This window comes from Phyllobates terribilis, unplaced genomic scaffold (assembly GCF_046119375.1).
Source record: "Phyllobates terribilis strain yellow unplaced genomic scaffold, ASM4611937v1 Scaffold_1__5_contigs__length_1240528914, whole genome shotgun sequence".
NCBI classification, from domain to species: domain Eukaryota; kingdom Metazoa; phylum Chordata; class Amphibia; order Anura; family Dendrobatidae; genus Phyllobates; species Phyllobates terribilis.
The window spans coordinates 1034893545-1034914851 of NW_027362761.1; positions in this window are offsets into that span (position 1 = coordinate 1034893545).

Here is a 21307-nt window from a genome sequence, read left to right on the forward strand (position 1 = left end):
TAGGAATTCCTAAGTATTTGATACCCTGTGAGGGACAGGCAAAGGGAAAGTTGGACTGGATGGAATCCTATATGGATTTGGGGAGGGAGACATCGAGGGCCTCAGACTTCGCTGCATTGATTTTAAAATTTGACCATGTAACAAAGTGATCTATTTCAGCCATAACAGCATGGATGGATATATGTGATTGAGTGATATATACTAGGACATCATCAGCAAATAGAGAGCACTTGTACTCGGTGCTTCCCACCTCAATCCACCTAATATTGGGGTTATGGCGAATTGATGAGAGCAGGTGCTCCGTCACTAGGATGTATAAGAGAGGGGACAGAGGACATCCCTGCCTTGTCCCATTGGTGATTGTGAAAGGTGATGAAAATGTTCTGACGCACCCCCTGGGCCTTGGGACACCCGGAGCCGGACCCTTTTTGGTGGATGCTGGTGGTTGTAGTCTTCGTGGCGGCGACCCGGTTCCGTGGCTCAGGGCGGTCAAACCAGTGGCGGAACTATTTATGTGGTTTTGATGTTTAAATGTACGACTACGCCACCCGTGGATTGCGGTCAGAGTGAACCGCCGCTACAGGGCAGACCGCTGAGGCTGGTGTTGTGGGTGCAGCAGAGCGTAGCATAACTCCCCACGGGAGGAGTATAGCCTCAGGGCAGTGTATGTGGAGGATGGGGGTGATGGTGCAGGGCAGCAGCAGTAACGACACGGAGTCAGTGATGCAGTTCAGGGCCTTTACTCACAGTTCTTATTATCCAGACCACGTCTGCAGGTAACGGCTGCCCACGTCGTACTGTGCTCACCAGGTGAGGGGCTCAGACAACTCCCAGATAACTTTGGAGCACTTCACAGGACCCCCTTTGTGTGTCCTTTGTCTGGCCTTTCTTACCAACACTTCTGTCCGGCTGCCTTGGGCCTCCTCTTGGTAAACTTGGCGCCAGTTTCCCTGACCCTATGTGGTGCCTTCCTAGCGGGTGTAGCGAGGGGCTGCGCCACATAAAATGTCAGAGCCTCCGGTTTCTAGCTGAGGGTCGTTTCCTGCCTCCACTAGTTCGGGGACCGGTCTCCCCCTTTGGCCTGACCCCTCCACGCAGGTGGATTCGGGCGTGCGGTGGCGACTCGAACGTCCGCACCCCTGGGATCCCTTCATTCCTCGTTCCTGGAGCCTTCTCCGCTCCTCTTCCTTCCTTCTCCCTCTTCCAGGCCTGGGCCTCTGTTACTAGGCCCGCCTCCGGAGCAGAGCTCATGCAGAGCCCCTGCTCCCTGCCACTTCTGCTCAGACTTCTCTGCACTGAACTAAGATGGTGCCCACCTTTTATACTCCCTTCTCAATGCACCCAGGAACTGCTTCCTCCCTGCTCCTGCACTACCGGGTTCCCCTTCCTCAGTGTTCCCTCCCCCCACTCCAGCCAGGGACAGGGACTGTCGTGCCCATCTCAGGGGCATATTGGTCACCCTGCCCCACGGCAATGTGGTGTAATGCATGCAGGTGTCGGGTCCTCATCCACACTCCATCCTTACCTGAGAGTGAGATATCACACCTCTGGGTGAGGTGCAATACGTCTGTAGCAACCGAGCCCTCAGGGTGCTACAGTTCCATTTATCTTCAGCCTAGGTGACGTATTGCGATACAGGGCCGTGATTTTGGCTATAAAAGGGTCCCCTAGACCCCTACCCCAAGCTTTTTAAGAGAATCATATATGGCGTGCCAGGAGACTCTATGGAATGCTTTCTCAGCATCCAACGAGAGTATCTAATTACAAATTTTTAACTGCATCTAGCCCAGGAAATACTTTGTGCCTAGTAGCAGTGTCTGCTAGTCAGCGGATTATCCCGGCTGTTAAGCAAGCTACACCACCTGTAGTTTAGACACATAATTTTTTCAAAGGAAATGCTTCGGGACCATGGGATACTTAGTGAAGAGCATCAGGAGGCACCCCAAGGCATAGGGGCTGGGACTGGCAGTAGGATGCCTTGCGGTGGACAGCCGAGCTCGATCCTTATAAAAGCTTTTTAACTGCAGCAGCTTTAGTGGACGCTACTGGAGCTGGAATTACGCGGCTGCTGGCATGAGACTTGCCCTCCAATAGATCCTTGTAAATGGATTTAAAGTGTATTCATTCAAATTAGAGAGACAATTTAAATTAAAAAGCTTAGAGCTGCCTCCACCACAGGGGGGCTCGCTCGACCCACCAGCGGACAGGCACCAGTATTGGGAGAGGGGGGCTGGCCATCAGGGTTCACCGCGGCTCTGGCACAAACCCGGCGACACGGAGGTGGCACGGGCAGGAGCGGACTGGCCGTGTCGGCTTCTCACTTTTTGGATTTTAGAAGGGCATGACATGCCTATATCTGTGTCTCCCCCTCCTTTTACTCCTCCACCTCTTTTATTTTCGCATGACTATATGTACTTGTCACTTTTCCATGTGTTAGTTATGTCTTCTGAGCAGTTTGTCAGCTTTTGGACACCTTTGAAGGTGTTTTCTATGTGTTTCTATGTGTTTTTGTTTGCCTGCCATTGGTTTTAACGGTGTTCGAAGGTGTTCGACGAACAGTTCGACGAACAGTTCGGCGAACACACGGGTGTTCGACGAACCGAACCGAACTCGAACACTACGGGGGTGGCTCAACACTAATAGTAACTGACCCAACCTGGCAGAGGAACACACAGAGCGAGGACAGCAGCACACAGGGGGAGGGAGACTTAGCACCACAACAGGCAGGAAGAAGCAGCGTGGTGGCTGCAGACACAAGGCGGGAAAGTATTCCTCGTAACGCCAACACAACGGAAGTTGCCAGTACAACTGTTAGGTCTTCCCGAGTCTGGTTGTTTTTTAAATACTCTGCCGATAACCCCAAAAAGGTCATTTGCACCACCTGCAGGCCAGCATCAGCAGGGGTAGCAAAACTAGCAGCCTGACCACCACCAGTATGATCAGGCACATGGCAGAAAAGCACCCAACTAAGTGGGCCGCTTGTTCCACTGTTGTGCGTGGACGCAAATCCCCTGTCCATGGCGCATGCCAAGATGCCTCCCACCCTGCACCTGTCGTTGAGCACTCTCAACTAGCACAATCAGCAAGCACATCCACGTCCTTGTCCCAGTGCAGCGTTCAATTGTCCATACCCCAGTACTTGAAATGCAAGTTCAAATACGCAGCTAACGCCCCACAGGCCACACTACTAAATTCACATATTTCGCGAATGCTTGTGCTCAAAATGTTGCCTTTTAGGCTTGTGGAGATGGAAGCTTTCCACAACCTGATGGCGGCAGCAGTCGGTACTCAGTCCCCAGCTGCCACTATTTCTCCCAGTGTGCCGTCCCCGCATTACACAAGCACGTGTCCCACAACATTAGCCGTGCACTCAGCAATGCAGTTACTGGGAAACTCCACCTAGCTATGGACACATGCACAAGTGCTTGTGGGCAGGGACGGTACATCTTGCTGACGGTACACTGGGTTACCATATTGGAAGCCAAGACCAAGTCGGACCTTGGGACAGAACACGTCCTCCCGAAGCTGAGGATTGCGGGCCCTGGGTCAATCAGGGTTGACCTCCTCATTCTACAGCTCCTGCACCTCCTCCTCCTCGTCTTCAGCTTCCATCTCCAAAAGTACCACATCAGTCACAAGCTGGAAGCATTGCAGCACTTCCTCAGCCAAGTGGCAACAGGCTGTGCTGAAGCTAATATGCTTAGGTGACAAACCGCACAATGCTGAAGAGTTGTGGACAGCTCTGAATGAGCAGGCAGATCTGTGGCTGACACCACTGAACCTACAGCCAAGCTCACACACGTACCATGCCTGGCCCATGTGCTTAAACTCGTGGTTCAGCGGTTTTACAAAACCTACCCGGACCTGTTGAATCTGCTTGTCAAAGTACGCCACCTGTGTGCCCATTTTAGAAAGTCAGCTACAGCTTCCGCCGCTCTTGCTGTGCTTCAGCAGCGCTTGCAGCTTCCAGCTCACCAACTGATCTGCGATGTCCCCACACGTTGGAACTCTACATTGCAGATGTTGGAAAGGATTTGTGAGCATAAGAGGGAAGTTGTTGACTACCAGAATCAACAAGGCCGTCGGTATTCAGGTCAGACTCCACACATAAAACTTGAGAAATGGATATGGATGTCAGACATATTTACCATCCGCCAAAGCATTGAGGACTCCACCAAGATGGTGAGTGGCGATGAAACCATAATTAGCATCACCATCCCACTTCTCTGTCTTCTGAAACGCTCTCTGCTCTCAATTAAAGAGGATGCATTGCAGGCAGAGCACGATGAGATGGAGCAAGGAACCATACAGGGTAATTACACACAGCCCAGCCTCATCTCATCCCAACGTGGATTGGGTGACAATGAGAAAGAGGAGGAGGAGGAAGAACAGGAGCTAGTTTCCTGCGCTATAGTAGGTACTCCCTGCACAGCTGCCATACCGTCTGTTCAGCGTGGATGGCCAGAGGACAGGGAGGAGGAGGAAGAGGAGGAGGATGAGGAGGAGAGCATGGTCAGTCATCCTCTTGGTGAGGACATGGAAGTCTTGCCTCTTTGCAGTCTGGCATACATGGCTGAGTTTATGTTATGCTGCCTTTCCGGTGATCCTCGCATTGTCCAAATTTTGAGTGACATTCATTACTGGTCGGTGACTCTTCTAGACCCATGCTAAAGGGAGAACTTTATGTCTCTTATTCCTTTGCAGCACAGGCCAAATAAAATGGGCAGTATGAAAAGGCCCTTGTTGTGGAATTAGTGAAAAAATTCCCATCTGAAAACGCTGGTGGCAGAGGTCACAGTTCGTTGGACAACCAAGGAGTACAGGCGAGAGAGCCACAAATGCAATCCAGCAGAGGCAGGGGAACACTGTTAAACTTCTGGGACAGTTTTCTCAGACCCTCCAATTGCACAGGTCCTGAGGCGGGGGGTACTCTCACAAGGAGGGCAAAGTTTCGGAAGATGGCGAGGAAGTACCTAGCTGACCGTACCAACGTCCTCCGTGATTCCTCTGTGCCTTATAACTATTGGGTATCCAAGCTGGACACATGGCATGAACTTGCTCTCTACGCCTTAGAGGTCCTGGTCTGCCCTGCCGCTAGTGTTTTGTCAGAGCGATTTTTAGTGCTGCCGGTGGAATTATAACCGATAGGCACATCCGCTTGTCAACTGAAAATGCTGACAGGCTGACTCTTATAAAAATGAACAAGGGCTGGATTGGGCCAGACTTCTCAACACCACCGAATGATAGCAGCATAACATAAACTCAAATACAGTGTCTTTTTTCGGGGAGGTCTAACTCTATTTCCCTGCACCTCTGTCTTCACACCAAGACATGGGTATACGCTTCCTGATTTTGTCTATTTGCTCTTGTCCTCCTCCTTCTCTGCATCCTCATCGTCCACCACCATATCACCACCATATGTACCATATCAACATATCTACATCTCTTGCAAGGGGCATTGGAGTTCCTCCAAATTTTTGGCAGCCGTTTCTTCACTGCATAGGCAAACACTATGGGAGACCCACTTCATAATAATGGGAACATTGTTTTAAGGAGGCTCTCTGACCTCTACGTCTCTTGCAAGGGGCCTTGGAGTTCCTCCAAATTTTTGGCAGCCGTTGCTTCACTGCATAGGCAAACACTATGGGAGACCCACTTCCTAATAATGGGAACACTGTTTTTAGGAGTCTCTCCGACCTCTACGTCTCTTGCAAGGCGCATTGGAGTTCCTCCAAATTTTCGGCAGCCATTGCAGTCACTGCATATGCAATAACAGTATAGGAGACCCACTAGTTAATAATGGGAACAACAAAGCATAGCCGGCTGATGGCCCTCTAACAATAGCGAGGGCCGACTGCTGGCTCTTTAAGAATAGTAAGGGCCGCCTCATGGCCCTATAAAAATAGGCTTTGTGACTTTCAGAGTCCCTCCATGATAAATGAAACAGGATGCGTCTGATGATGTGTCACACACAACATGACCATAAAAGGTTGTAAAATGTTAAAGTGACATTTCCTAGTGAATGCATTTGTCTTGGTTGAAACCAATGCAAAAGTGCAAAAACGCATCAAAAACGCTTCGTGTGAACATAGCGCAAGGTGTGGAGGAGCATTTTTGTTTTTGTATATTTATTTTGCCTTATATACAAGTCAGTACCCTGGAAAGGATGTTCCTTAACATATTTCCCAGGAAAATCCATTTTGGTTTCGTTTTTGTATGCTTTCTTGTGAGTCCGTAAAAGTGGCGTACTACCTCTGACAACGTTGTTGACAGCAGTGTCCTGGGAGTCAGAAATGCTTCCAGGGGTCTTACCCATGCTGTTCCCATGTCATTTGAGCACTGTTCCCATCGATCTGGGCAATTTATAAACCCTCTGCAGACCGCCGCCGGAAAAATGCTTGAGTTTCCCATAGACTTACATTGGGCTCGTTTCTCGGTCCGAGCACTCGAGCATTCCAATTTGCTCGACCCAAACATTGAGTACCCGAGCATTTTAGTGCTCGACCATCACTATTTATCAACTAAATCACATAAGGAAGTCTGTAGCCCTATTGCCGGCACCCCTACATGGTGTCCCCTTCCCCCTTTATGCAGAGACACCGACTTACTCACTGCCCCGGCCCTCGGCGCTGTCCCCGATGTGCTCCTGCCTCTTCATCCTGTTACTTTCATGTGTGCGCGCTGCAGTTCCTAGCAGTGCGCACTCCCCTGTTCTTGAAGGGGCAGCATGCGTATATAGTAAATGCCCTCAGCATGTTGAATCATTAGTTTGTAAGGTGTGCTACTAGTGAGTTGTGAGGTCCCCTGGTCCCAGGGCGGCCAGTGTCCTGAACCTGAATCCCTGGTCCCAGTGTGGCCAGTGCCTGAACGTTGTCCCCCAAACCTGGTGTGGCCAGTCCTATAGCCGAAGTCCCCTGGTCACGGTGCGGCCAGTGCCTGAACATTATCCCCTGGTTCTGGTTCAGCCAGTCCTGTCCCCGAAGTCCCCTGGTTCCAGGGCAGTCAGTATCTGAAAGTTTTCCTGATCCAATATTCTAGACCGGTGTGTCTGAACATAGCCCTATTCAGTGTCAGCTAACCTAACCCCTGGGGTCAGCAGTTGCAGTACCGGGTTCACCGTAGGAGTGGAACCTGGTGACTACCTGCAGCCCAGCCTGTCTCCACCATCGGGAGTGAACACCAGGTAGCGGCTTAGCTGCACCCCTATCTAGGTAGACCTGGCTCCCTGGCACAGTGGGTCCACAAATCCACATGCGCCACTGTTGGGCGTAACAAAGTGGACCTTAGAATTGTAGGTTCCCTTTAATCATATCAATTATTTTTTGAATACAGAACTATTTTAGTTATTTCAGTACTGGGCAGTGTATTATTTTACGTATAATTTATGTTTATATAGAAAGTTTTAAGAGTCTTCTGCATTTAGATAATTTCCCTTTTTTGAACTTAGGTATTAGAAATTCTAAATCAAACAAGAGTGAATGATTATAAATGTGATGTACAGAGGCAAACTTGCAGAATATAGTTAAGTTGTAGAGTTGTGCTGGCTATTTAATTACATATCCACAGGGACACTATAGAGAAGCTGCTCTCTCACTATTTAATCTACATAAATAAAGCCCATAAATGAAAGTACATCACCTCCCCTTAGGCTCAAAACAGGGAACATGAAAGTTGAATAAATTAATGAGGACTTGTCATTAGGAATATGTGTGTTAAAATAAAAGTATGGCTATAATGGGAATGTTATACTGATTTAATAGATACCTTTAGTGAAGAAATCCTCAGATGGATTGTTGTTTACTAGTCATTAGAAGTTTCCTAAGCTTTCGTTCCTTTGGCGCGGGACTGTGGGTAGGATCTTCAGCAAACAACAGACTTCTTGTTTTAATTTCACAGTGCAGGTTCCTGTAGGCAGCACTGACAGATGAGGGACAGTGGGTCCATCACTGCACTGATAACTGAGCAAACTCAGTTATGACTTAGATAACAAATATTACTCATGGTTCTGTTGGCGGTTCTGTGCACACCTTGAGGTTTTTTTGCATTTTCGATACGCAGACTTGTCACAACACCTGAAGGATTTCCTATTCCTGGTACCAGCAAAATGAATGAAATTCCTTTAGTCTCATGCACACTTTGCTTATTTTTTCCTTGCAAATTTGTAGCAAATTTAAATCTGCAGCATGGCAACTCTTTCAGCGCTTTTGCTGCAGATTTCATCTATACTAATAAATTGGGAAAAATGCATAAAAAAATGCAAAAAAATGCATCAAAACCACATGTATTTCATGCTGCATTTTCCTGCCAACACATCAGCATCTTCATCAGATTTGCAGCAGATTTTTCTGCTGCAAATACTGAATATGTGCACATACCCCTGATGCGCTTATTATTGGTTTGACCTCTGTATCTGAGCTGGCTTTGCTTTACTACTCTGGCATGCCCCTCTAGATTTGTCAACTCTCTCTGCCTCATGTCTCTGCCTAACCTCTGATTGAAATAATTTTTCTTTTAACTCGCTCCACCAGCGAGCAGCCACCAATTGGATGCTGGAAGCGTAGATGCTAAGGGTGAAAGAGTAAATATCAGGAAGTCCTTGATACCTAGAGACAAGTCTGACAAGTCTGTGATATCTTGGTTTTGATGGATTTCTAACATGCTGACCTATATCAGGATATTGGCAGTTTGTGAACACATTCAAGTGAAACAAAAGACTAGTGGAAACTATTGTTGCCAGCATTAGGAAGGAGCAACAGGAAGGCAGAAGAGAGGGAGAGACAGGAAGTGGGAGCAGAGTGGTGGGGCGTACTACTCATATACAGCCTTTGGTACATCCAGATGTCTTCCATTTGGACTATAAGACATAAAAAAACATTTTGTTTGATTGTTTCTTGTTATAATATAATTGTTTCCTGTAGTGAATGTAGTTTATTCTTTATTTTCTTTATTTTTTCAAGAGCAGATAATTACAAAAAATCAATACAACATGCTTCGGAAACGAATAACCCCAAATTCTAATCATTATTTTATCTGACATGTGGATTATTGTACCTGCAAATGTACTTTAGAACAAATACTGGATACTATTGAAGCTTGTACATATTACTTTTTTGAGCTACTCGACAAGACTAAAAGCAAGAAACTATGTTCCAAAACCGCTTTTGTCAATACTCGAGTTATTACTAGAAGAAGAAATATAACATCTCTTGCCCTTTCATCCACTTTCAGAAATAACCCTATTATATGTCCAACAATGAAGCTCCAAGTGCCACTGGATGATACACTGAAATATTTTTTCCTCTTAGACTTTCCATTTCCTTTCTCTATACTAGTATTCCAGTAACCACTAAACCTCAGACAGTAATCAGTAAACAAGACATTTCCTTATGACATGTCACCAAAATTGTTAAAAATATCAACGGCTTGTAAGATCACATACTGCACAGATCTTCAATAAACGTTTGAAGGTATTAAAGTACAGCAATGTCTTAAATAAAGCTTTAATTATACAGCAAATCAAAAGGTTTCATCATAAGGGAAAATACCTTCAAAAGATCTCCGCTTCTACCATGACCCACAGCTGAAGCTACTGGCATACTGTTTTAAAGTTATGTCGCGATGGTCCTTTCATTCTGTACAAGTCAAAGTAAAACCCCATACAGTGTGGCCCTCATTGCGTTACAGCCACAGCATGTCCTCCTATGATGGCCACAGAATATACATCGTGTCAGACACATCATAGACAGCAAATGTGCCATCAGTTTTAATCAAATTGCCACTCAAGTGGCAAACAGATTGTTGTCTACCAGCAATATTTGTGAATAATACTATATAATAAATTGATGGACCGGAGTCCTCTCCCTGTGCACAAGCAAAAAGAGATCATGATGGGCCAACATCTGGTACCTCTATTGATCAGCACAAAAAACTGCACAAAATTAGCTACTTCTAGAAAAAAAACACCTTACTCACTTTTTCTGGTTCTACTGTTTTCTTTATAACCCAACCTCCTGTGATTACGTCACGTCCCACAAACCTGACCACCCTGATTTCTGTTGAACATTCAGGCAGCTCACTCCAAGTTTGGCTCACAGGCATCTACCTCAAGGTTGGAATCAAAAACAGCTTCTCCAACAGCCTCCAATGTGGACAATGACACTGTCCTCAACTTAACAGACACGACCTTGGAGGCCTCACACATCACAATTATCTATCATTATTAAAAGAATCGCATCCTGTCCCACCCAGGGATACTCTATAGATTCACAACAAAAAGAGCAGTGCTCTACCTCATGGGAAAAAGAGCTGGAGGAGATTTAAATGGGTTTTCCACTATTAGGAAGGTAGATCCCAAATGTTCTAAAATATCTAAAATAACAAACAGAGCAGGTACTCACCCTTTACGGGTCCAATGCTGGCTCCCCATCGCTGCTGGTCTTGGTGTTTTCGCTGCAGTGGTGACAGCACAGATCACTGCTGTAGATAATTACTGAACTCAGCAGCTGTGCCGAGGTAGACCGCACAAGCCGTTCACACAGACGTCACTATGACACATGGTAAGGTTTTAATCCTAGAGGTTAGGACCATTCCAAATTTGGGCACACCTTGATGCTGGTGGAATGGCTTTTACGCTTTTTTAAATCAAAAACGGTGTATATTAAGTACCCAATGTTGTTCATATGCACTGTTGCTTTTAGTTATTTACTTGCAGCAGGGTGTTCATTTTGTTTCTGTCTTGGGTTTTGTCAATTTTATGACCAGTGTGAACATGCTCCTATTTTGCATGCATACCAACTTATACCCCGGTTCATTTTTTTCAGTTTAGCTTTAGGTTTCTGCAGTTAGTGCTTTGAGCTGGACATTACATTTAAATAGCTTCCCATTTGCTGTGTGTCCATGTTCGTGGACCTGTCCCTGCTCCGCCCTTATTCACACAGACATCACTATGACACATGGTAAGGTTTAAATAGTAGAGGTTAGAACCATCCCGAATTTGGGCACACCTTGACGGGATGGCTTCTACGCTTTTTTTTTTTTTTTTTTTTAGCAAAAACGGTGTTTACTAAGTGCCCAATGTTGTTTATATGCACTATGGCTTTTACTCACACACGTGGTCAATATTGTTGGTACCCCTCATTTAAAGAAAGAAGAACCCACAATGGTCACAGAAATAACTTGAATCTGACAAAAGTAATAATAAATTAAACATCTTTGAAAATGAACAAATGAAAGTCAGACATTGCTTTTCAACCCTGCTTCCATAGAATTTTTAAAAAAATTAAATGCATGAAATAGGCCTGGACAGAAATGATGATACTCTAAATAAATTCTTTTGTTGAACAACCTTTTGAGGCAATCACTGCAATCAAACGATTCCTGTAACTGTCAATGAGACTTCTGCACCTCTCGACAGCTATTTTGGCCTACTCCTCATGAGCAAACTGCTCCAGTTGTCTTGTGTTTGAAGGTTACCTTTTCCAGACAGCTTCATTTTTCCGTCTGTGAACATATAGCTGATGTGCCGTGCCAAAAAGTTCCATTTTTGTCTCATCTGTCCATAGCACATTCTCCCAGAAGCTTTGTGGCTTGTCAACATTTAGTTTGGCAAATTCCAGTCTGGCTTTTTTATGATTTTTTTTCAACAATGGTGTTCTCCTTGGTCATCTCCAATTAAGTCCACTTTGGATCAAACAACAACGGATGCTGCGATCTGACACTGCTGTTCCTTGAGCTTTAATATCTATAGAGGTTTTCCTGGGTTCTTTTGTTACCATTCGTATTATCCGTCTCTTTGATTTGTCATCAATTTTCCTCCTGCAGCCACGTCCAGGGAGGTTGGCTACAGTCCATGGATCTTAAATTTCTGAATAATATGTGCAACTGTAGTCACAGGAACATCAAGCTGCTTGGAGATAGTCTTATAACCTTTACCTTTAACATGCTTGTCTAAAATTTTCTTTCTAATCTCCTGAGACAACTCTTTCCTTTGCTCCCTCTGGTCCATGTTGAGTGTGGTACACACCAAGTCACCAAACAGCACAGTGAGTATCTGTAGCCCTATATACAGGCCCACTGACTGATTACAAGATTGTAGACACCTGTGATGCTAATTAGTGGATACAACTTGATTTAACATGTCCCTTTTGTCACATTATTTTCAGGCGTACCATCATTTGTGTTCAGGCCTATTTCATGAGTTTATTTTTTTTTTTGATTCTGTGGAAGCAGGGTTGAAAAGCAATGACTGACTTTCAATTGTTCATTTTCATAGATTTTTAATTTATTATTATTTTTACATAGTAACATAGCACCCCTTACAGTTCTATTTAGCCATAGTGGTTTCCTCCTATTTTCTAGCATGTTTATTCCCATAGGGTATATATAGTGCACAGGTCCTATTCAGGATGCTAATAAATGTCTCCCATTTGCTTTGTGTTGTTTATTGTCTCAGGATATCGCCCCAGTTTATTGCACTAAGATAATCTTTCAACCATTGGAAATTTGCCTTTTTGAAGCTTAGTGTCCTTGTAACCCCTCTACTACACATCTTATTAAAGGATACATGAAAAATTTATTATTTTGTGATCACTATTACTCAAGTGACCCCCAACTCGTATGTTTGATATGTGGTCTGGCCTGTTGGTTAATATTAGGTCTAGCAGTGCCCCCCTTCTTGTTGGGTCCTGAACCAGTTGTGAAAGGTAATTGTCTCTCATACTTGTCAAAAACCTATTACCTTTGCTTGAACTACAGGTTTCTGTTCCCCAATGTATTTCAGGGTAGTTGAAGTCTCCCATAATAATGACTTCTCCTTTAGTTGCTGCTTTATCTATTTTCTTTATGAGGATATTCTTCGCTCCTTACATTATTTTTGGAGACTTATAACAAACCCCTATCAGTAATTTATTATTTTTTCCCCCTCACCTTATCTCCACCCACAGGGACTCAACATTTTCATTAGATTCACATATATTCTCATGCAAGATGGGTTTTAAGGATGATTTTACATATAAACACACAGCCCCCCCCCCACACACTTGTTTGTTCAGTCATTTCTGAACAGACAAAAGCCCTGTGAATTAACTGCCCCGTCATGGCTCTCGTTAAGCCATGTCTCAGATATCCCCACCATGTCATAATTATTTTCCAACAAAATTAATTCTAATTCCTCCATTTTGTTGGTGAGGCTTCTGGCAATAGTGTACATGCAATTTATGAATCTCTCTGTACCTCTATACCTTCTTACTATATTGACTGCTCTAACCCCACCCCCAATTTCTTTATTTGTGCCTAGGTCACTATCTGAACTATCTTCCCCACCTATAAAATGAATACCCTCCCCCTAATCCCTAGTTTAAACACTTCTCCAACCTTCTAGCCATTTTCTCTCCCAGCACAACTGCACTCTCCCCATTGAGGTGCAGCCCGTCCCTAGCGTAGAATCTGTAGCCAACTGAGAAGTCGGCCCAGTTCTCCAGGAACCCAAACCCCTCCTTCCTACACCAGTTCCTGAGCCACTTATTTATCTCTCTAATCACCCGTCTCTGGCGTGGCACGTGGTACAGGTAGTATTTCAGAGAATACCACCTTGGAGGTCCTTGCTTTAAGCTTGCAGCCTAATTCCCTGAAATCATCTTTAAGGACCTTTCACCTATCTCTAACTTTGTCATTTGTGCCAATGTGCACCATGACTGCTGGATCCTCACCAGCCCCTCCCAGTAATCTGTCAACCCAATCAGCGATGTGCCAGACTCGAGCACCAGGTAGGCAGCACACTGTTCAACAATCCCTGTCTTTGTGACAGACTGCCCTATCTGTTCCCCTAATAATTGAGTCCCCCACTACCAGCACCTGCCTGGCCTTCCCTGCTCTCATATTTCCCCTCTTACAGGAGCTGACACTCCTCCGGCTTTCAGAGGACATGCCTTGCTGCAGCAGTGCTACCCCTGTACCGACACCCCCCTCATCTGCCAACTTTGTAAACTTACTGGGGTGTGCCAGATCAGGACTAGCCTCCCTGGCACTCTTCCCTCTACCCCCTCTTCTAACTGTCACCCAGCTAGCTGCCTCACTGTCCTGCAGCTCCCTACTATCACCCTCCCCCACATCTACCCCAGTGAGCAGCTGCTCAGTGAGCAGCAGACTCCTTTCCATATTGTCAATGGATCTCAGTGTTGCCAGCTGCGCATTTAGATCCAGTACCTGGGCTTCCAAACGCACAAGGTGCACACATCTCGCACAGCAGTATGCACCCACGACCGGCTGTTCAAGGATTGCATACATGTGGCAATATGTACACTGGATAGCATTGTCAATAATAGACCTAATTTCCTAATGGGGATTGCACTAGACAGAAATGCTAGGTAAAAAGAAATGTAAAGAATTAATAAAATACAGACAGCAATTCAGTCCAAATTCCTCCCTTCTAAACTCCCTGAATCCAAAGTCACTGAAAAACAAGTCACACACTTACTTCCGTTTGCACTTACGCTCCGGTCACATTCAGCTCGTTCACACTCGCTAAAGAAGAAGATTTAGAGAGGTTTTTCTTTTCCCTTTTAGCAGCAATCCAACCTACAGCTCAATGCACTCCCAAAGGACTGGATGCCCAAACCAGCGGCCCCTTATAAACCCTTAATTATTACCCCTCATCCTTAATTAACCCCTTGTGAGTATAGCTACACCTCAGGATGTAAGTGCAATGTAGTTAACCCTTAAATACACAGGTAGTAAAATAAGAGACTGTAAAAATGTAGAGAGAAAATAGGTTTTAAAAAGCCCAATAAAACTAAACAGGTAGAAAAGCACTCAGCAGTTCACAATTCAACAACTCATAGCAATTCACACAGGTACTTTCTGCAGGATTCTCAATTACCTATTCACTGAATCACAAGTCACACACTTACTTCTATTTGCACTTACGCTCCGGTCACACTCAGCTCGTTCACACTCTACTATTATTACTTTTGTCAGATTCAAGTTATTTCTGTGACCATTGTGGGTTTTTCTTTCATTAAACGAGGGGTACCAACAATTTTGACCACTTGTGTATTTACCTGCAGCAGAGTATGTGTTTATTTTGTTTCTGTCTTGGGTTTTGTCTGTTTTATGGCCAGTGTGAACATGCTCCTATTTTCCATGCATACCAACTTATACTCAAGTTCAATTTTTTTGGTTCTGTACAAGTCAAAGTAAAACCCCATACAGTGTGACCCTCATTGCATAGCAGCCACAGTATGTCCCCCTGTGATGGCCACGGAATATACTTCGTGTCAGCCACATCATAGAAAGGTAATCTGCCATCAGTTTAATAAAATTGCCACTCAAGTGGAAAACAGATTGTTGTCTACCAGCGATATTTGTGAATAATACTATATAATAAATTGATGGACTGGAATCCTCTCCTTGTGCACAAGCAATAAGAGATCAGGGCCCCTATCGATCTGTTGAAAACTGCACTTCAGCAACAAATTTTCCAACTTCCAGAAAAAAAAACACCTTACTCACTTTTTCTGGTTCTACTGTTTTCTATATAACCCAACCTCCTGTGATTACGTCACATCCCACAAACTTGACCACCCTGCTTTCTGTTGAATACTCCGGCAGCTCACTCCAAGCTCGACTCTCAGGCATCTGCCCCAAGGTTTGAATCAAAAGCAGCTTCCCCAACAGCCTCCAATGTAGACAAGGAAATGGTCCTCTACATAACAGACATGACTGCCTCGACTTAACAGACGCTACCTTGAAGGTCTCACACATCAAAGTCATCTATCGTTCTTAGGCTGTGTGCCCACGATGCTTTTTTGGTGTGTTTTTTGGTGCGGATTTGCAGCGCGGAAACGCTCCAGAAATGCATTGCATACCTTATCCCATGACTTTCTATGACATTCTGCAACTTCTGTGAATATGGTCAGGATTTTTTCTGCGTGGATTTTACTCGCAGAAAAAATCCGGACATGACCAATTCTTGTGCGTTTCTGCATTCGTATTTGCCTATACAATGCATTGGAAAAACGCATGGCAAATCCGCATGCAAAAAACGCATCAAAAAACGCATGTAAAAACCGCGTGCGTTTTTCTGGATCAAGGAGATGCAGAAATGCTCAGGAAAATTTCTGCTTCATTTCTGCATCGTGGGCACTTAAAGGAATATTATTCTGTCCCACCTGGGGACACTCTAAAGATCCACAACAAAAATAGCAGTGCTCGACCTCGTAGAAAGAAGAGCTGGAAGAGCTTCCTTTCAGGAAGGTAGATCCCAAATGCTCTAAAATATCTAATATAACAAACAGAGCAGGTACTCACCCTTTATGGATCCAAGGCTTGCTCATCATCGCTGCTGGTCTTGGTGTTTTGGCTGCAGTGGTGACATCACATTGACAGCATACATCACTGCTGTAGCTCATCACTGAACTCAGCAGCTGTGCCGAGGTAGACCGCACAAGCCGCTAAGCTCAGTGATTGGCTACAGCAGTAATGCGCGCTGTAGATATAATGCAGCTAAAACACCTGAGTGGTGTCAGACAGCTGGTGCTGGACCTGGGTAGGGTGAATACTTGCTTTCTTTGTTGTTTTAGATATTTTAGATCATTTGAGGTCCACTTTCCTAAAAGTGGAAAACCTCTTTAAATACATCCTTGATTAGAAAATTAAAGAAATTGTCATGCTGTAGTTGCTTGAAGAGTATTTATCATTTTAATGAATTTCTGACATCTCATAGTTATATCGTTAAATACATTGCCTTGAAAAAGTAGGATAACTACATGATAGGGGATAACTTCATTTTTGGGCAATAATCTTTTATTTTTCTACTGGGGGTGTGTAATTATAATCCCAGGAGGAGGGGAATGATTATTGCAGAGGAGGTAAATTACAGATATGGAGGTTGACTAATTATGATGCTACAGGGTGTATGTGGTTATAATCCGGGGGAAGGGGCAGCTAATTACTGCAGGGCGGTTATATTTTAACCTTGGTGGGGTATTTATTATTATACTATGGTGATCACTGCTAGGCGGCATGATATTATGATTGGGTGAGAGTGGGGAAATTATTGGGGGAGTGGGGAGGATTATTACTGCAAGGGGCGTAGTGATTATGATGGGGGGTGCTTCAAATAACAGGATCTTTCCACTGTATATGTGCAGCCATTAAGAATAAGTAAACTATTTGTGATTAATTTCTTATGATACAGCAGAAAGAGCCTGAGAGTTTTATGAAATTACTTATTAGTCTCCGCACCTTGAACATGCACTGAGTGCTTCAAACCTAAAGATGGGCCACTCATGGGCTAGTGCTTTGGGATTGCCGCCCCCCCCCCCCCCCCTTATCAGGCCAAAAATTGCCAGCCCACCCTTGTATATAGTTGTTTTAATTTAATTTCTATATTATTATAGCTGAAGAAAAAGAAAAGCAACTGCAGGATTTAAAAACAAAAATCTCAATAGCTAGCTGTAGTCAAAGACAGTCATAAACGAGATATTGGGTCCTTCCACTGTGGTTAGGCTGGCAAATGTTATGTATTTTCAAAAATAAAGGTCACAAATAAAGCATACCATAACTGCAAACTATGAGGAACATAGAAAAATGGAATTATTTATTTACTGAGCAACATCATATATTTCCCATCTGCAAAAAATATGATTTATAATATAGCTACTCCTGGGTGAAATGCGAAATGGTCATTGTGCTACATGCTGTATTGTGGAGTCTGAAACTTGGATGCCCCCAAGTGGCACATAAAAAAATGACAGTTTTATATTAAAATTCTTTAAATAATTGAGCCCTGCAGGTAACCCATTAGAAATTATAATGCAAAATACGGCTTTGACATTGTTTTTCTTTTTTTAATATAATGAGAGTAATATTAAGAACAGTAATAATAATGATATTAATAATAATCATTCTCATTATAATAAACAACAGTATTAATAATATTAGCAGTAATAATTTAATTTTTAATCATCAGCCAAACACATTGCTATTAAAATAAAGATGCAGTATTCTGATTTCTAGAGTTAGAGAGATTGGGGAAATGAAGAATCCTCGATGGTATAAAATGAAGGTTTGTATTAATCAACGCGGTTCGGTGTCATCACATTTGGCTTTTTACTTTGAAAAAACCACCAGTCCAGCGCTTAAATGTGTTGGTTAATAAAAACCCTTAATATATACCATCGAGGATTCTTCATTTCCTCAAGCACAGCTCAGGTATCGTGATCTCTGCATGGAAGTGAATTGCTATCAGGAAGAATTTTTCCTCCAGCCACGAGGCCGCAGCCATAGATTCTAAGGCTCTCATTGGTGTTGTGTCCATACACAACCACCCCAATTTCTGATTTTCATTAGTAGATATTCGGTAAATCTAAATTGAAAATTACTTTTGTCAGTTTTTATCATTTTTTATCACAGCTTAACTATTGTATGCAGATTCAATTCTTCAAGACACGGAGAAGCTAGGTGTAAATTGCTATGGAGCCACCTATATACTATATGACCCAGAAATTTGATAAAGCTGTAAAGAACATTTAACAAAATCAATGGGCCAAAGTAAGAGGTTCTGAATATGCTTATTCTCCTGATAGATAGTATTATCTTTGCCGAGTAATACGGAGGGCAAAAGTAGCATTTATCCAAAGACCTCCAACCACCCAGTTCCCTTCAGCCCTTCCCAAAGGTTTCCAGAAAAAAAGACATGAAGAGATTTAAAATAAACCTCTAACATTATGAGCTCCATAATCACCGGTGCCAGACTGGGCATCTGTCATTCTGGTACGTGCCAGATGTGCCGATTTGGCAGTTGGGACACAGATACTGTTACCAGCTGTGGCGGGGAAGAGAACTGTCAGCTTTGACATTTACTCTGGCATGATGCTGGCTGCTATTGGCCTGTAGCACAACACAGGGGACATCAGATGGCACACTGACATCACTTTATAGTGACTCCTACACAGGATAGTGCAGAATTGGGCTGTATATAGAGCCGCTGATGGAGGTGAAATACTGCAGGATGGGGCTGTGATGAAAGGGTAGTTATTCAGCAACTCGTGAAATTGACTTAAAAAATAGCCTTTATTTTTAAAAAATTAAAAACATGAGAAACAGGTATTAACAGTGCACTTGGTAAGTTTTAGCTGGAAAGGTTATGTCATTTTGAAATTGTGATTAAGAAAAGCTAATCATGTCAGGCAAAGATTGGTTCTTTAGCAAAACATTTCCAAAGGCATCTTGTTTTTGCAGGATAATGAGCTCACTTACAAGTCTCATATTGCCCTGCAAAAAGTCAGTGAAATCGGCTTTGACATTGTCGATCATCCTTCATATTTTCCTGAATAGGATCCATTTAATTATTATCTCTTTCCAAAACTCAAAAAATCATTGAAAAGACAAAAATTTATGACACACAATATGGTAATTGATGCTGTGAAGTCATTGGTTTGCAGAACAGGATAACATTTTTTTTCTAAAGAATTAGAACTACCGTGTTTTGTGGACTACAAGATGCACTTTCCCCCAAAAAAACTTGGGAGGAAAATGGGGGTGTGTCTTATAGTCCAAATGTAGCTTTCCAGGGGGGTGATGGCAGCGGTGTAGCGGGATCACAGGAGGCCGAGACCTCAATCTGAGTATGCACTGCCTCTGGTGGCCATTTTCCTGTACCCCACCACCGGGATATCAATGGGCAGAGTGGAGACTCTGCTTCTGCTTGCTGACATTTTCTTGAAGTCCAGGGCCCACAGCCTCGCACCGCCTGGACACCCCCTTCTCCCAACACAGGACCCGCAGCATCGCTCCACTCCTGCCACCATCGCCGGCTTCCTGTAGCAACGACCTTACCTCCTGTGATCCTTCTCCACCGCTGCCACACCCCTGGTAAGCTACAGTAAATTTGGACTATAAGACGGACAACTATTTTATTTTAAAAAAATGTACTATTTTCCTTCCCAAAATTTGGGTTGCTCTTTATAGTCCATAAAATACGGTATTTTTTGATTGAGGCATTAAATATATAGAGTGGAAAGGTGATTATGTTGAATAAAATAGCATTACTTTGAAAAATCTAGTTTTTTTCTGTGCTAGGCCAAGTATATTTCAATACTCCCTCATAGTAGTAATATTCCCCTTTTTGCCCCCATACAGTACTCATGGCCCTGTTCATGAGCATTTCACCTTAAATTTCAATTCCTTCAGGATTAAGGCTGTTCTCTACCAAATAATATTCATTTCACAGTAGTTTAAATAGCCTTTTATGGTTTTTTATATTTTTCAATATCTTATGTGATACAGTTCCAGTTTCTCAGTTAGTTACTTTGTATAAAGGATCTGTAGTTTTATAATCAAAATCCTAAGACTTTCTTACTTTTTATTATTCCCAGTCGCAAAATTGTAACATTGCTGTACCCTTCTAGAAATTCTTACCGCCTTATTTAATCTCGAAGGGCCATTACTACATCATTCTGTTGACTCCCGGTCACGCAATAGTAATTTATTTGTTCACATCCTATAATGGATGATTAAGTCTTTTAATAGTACAAGAATAGCCACCTATCATTGTAAATGAGATAACATGAGGCTAAGGAAGGAGCATTTAATGAAAGGAAGCTAGCAGTTTCATATTACATTTGTGCTTTTGGGTCAAAACTACTTGTTGTATGGTGATGGTGCATTTACATTTCTTGTTAACTTTTATATGTATCTAATACATTTTGCAAATGGTCTTAAAAAGTTTTTTTTCCCTAGTATCACAAATTCTCTTAATAAAGTGACTTTCAAGTGAGGTAGACGTTACTTCATAAGCAGCAATCTGCCATGATTCGCACGTGCTTGGTTTCTCATTGACTTCTATGAGCTCCATTGGGTACATAGAAATTATTCAGAATATGAGGATGGACAAATTTCAGCAGATTATTGCCCATGATGGCAAAGTGTAGATCAACCAACAGCAGGCTCGCATGTTTATTTTGAAGGCACTTCTTCCATAAGGCTAATGATAAGGCTTACTAGCGGAGCAAGCGCCTTGCCTAGGTAACCGGCCACTCTGAGACCGCAGGGCAGCCATTAACCTAGGCATGGAATGGTATATTATAAAATTAAAAATCACTTTGATTTTACAAGCACTTTAATTTCAACCACATAAGAACTTGAGACAATCCCTTAAAATGTTCATGAAACTGCATGTATTAAATTATAATGGGATTACCCTCATATCAGAGTAAACTCTCTAACACAGCACAGTCAATTGTTTGGGGGGTTTTTTTGAGCCAAGACAAGGGGGTCTTTATATCCTTTCTATATTTTAGGGACATTC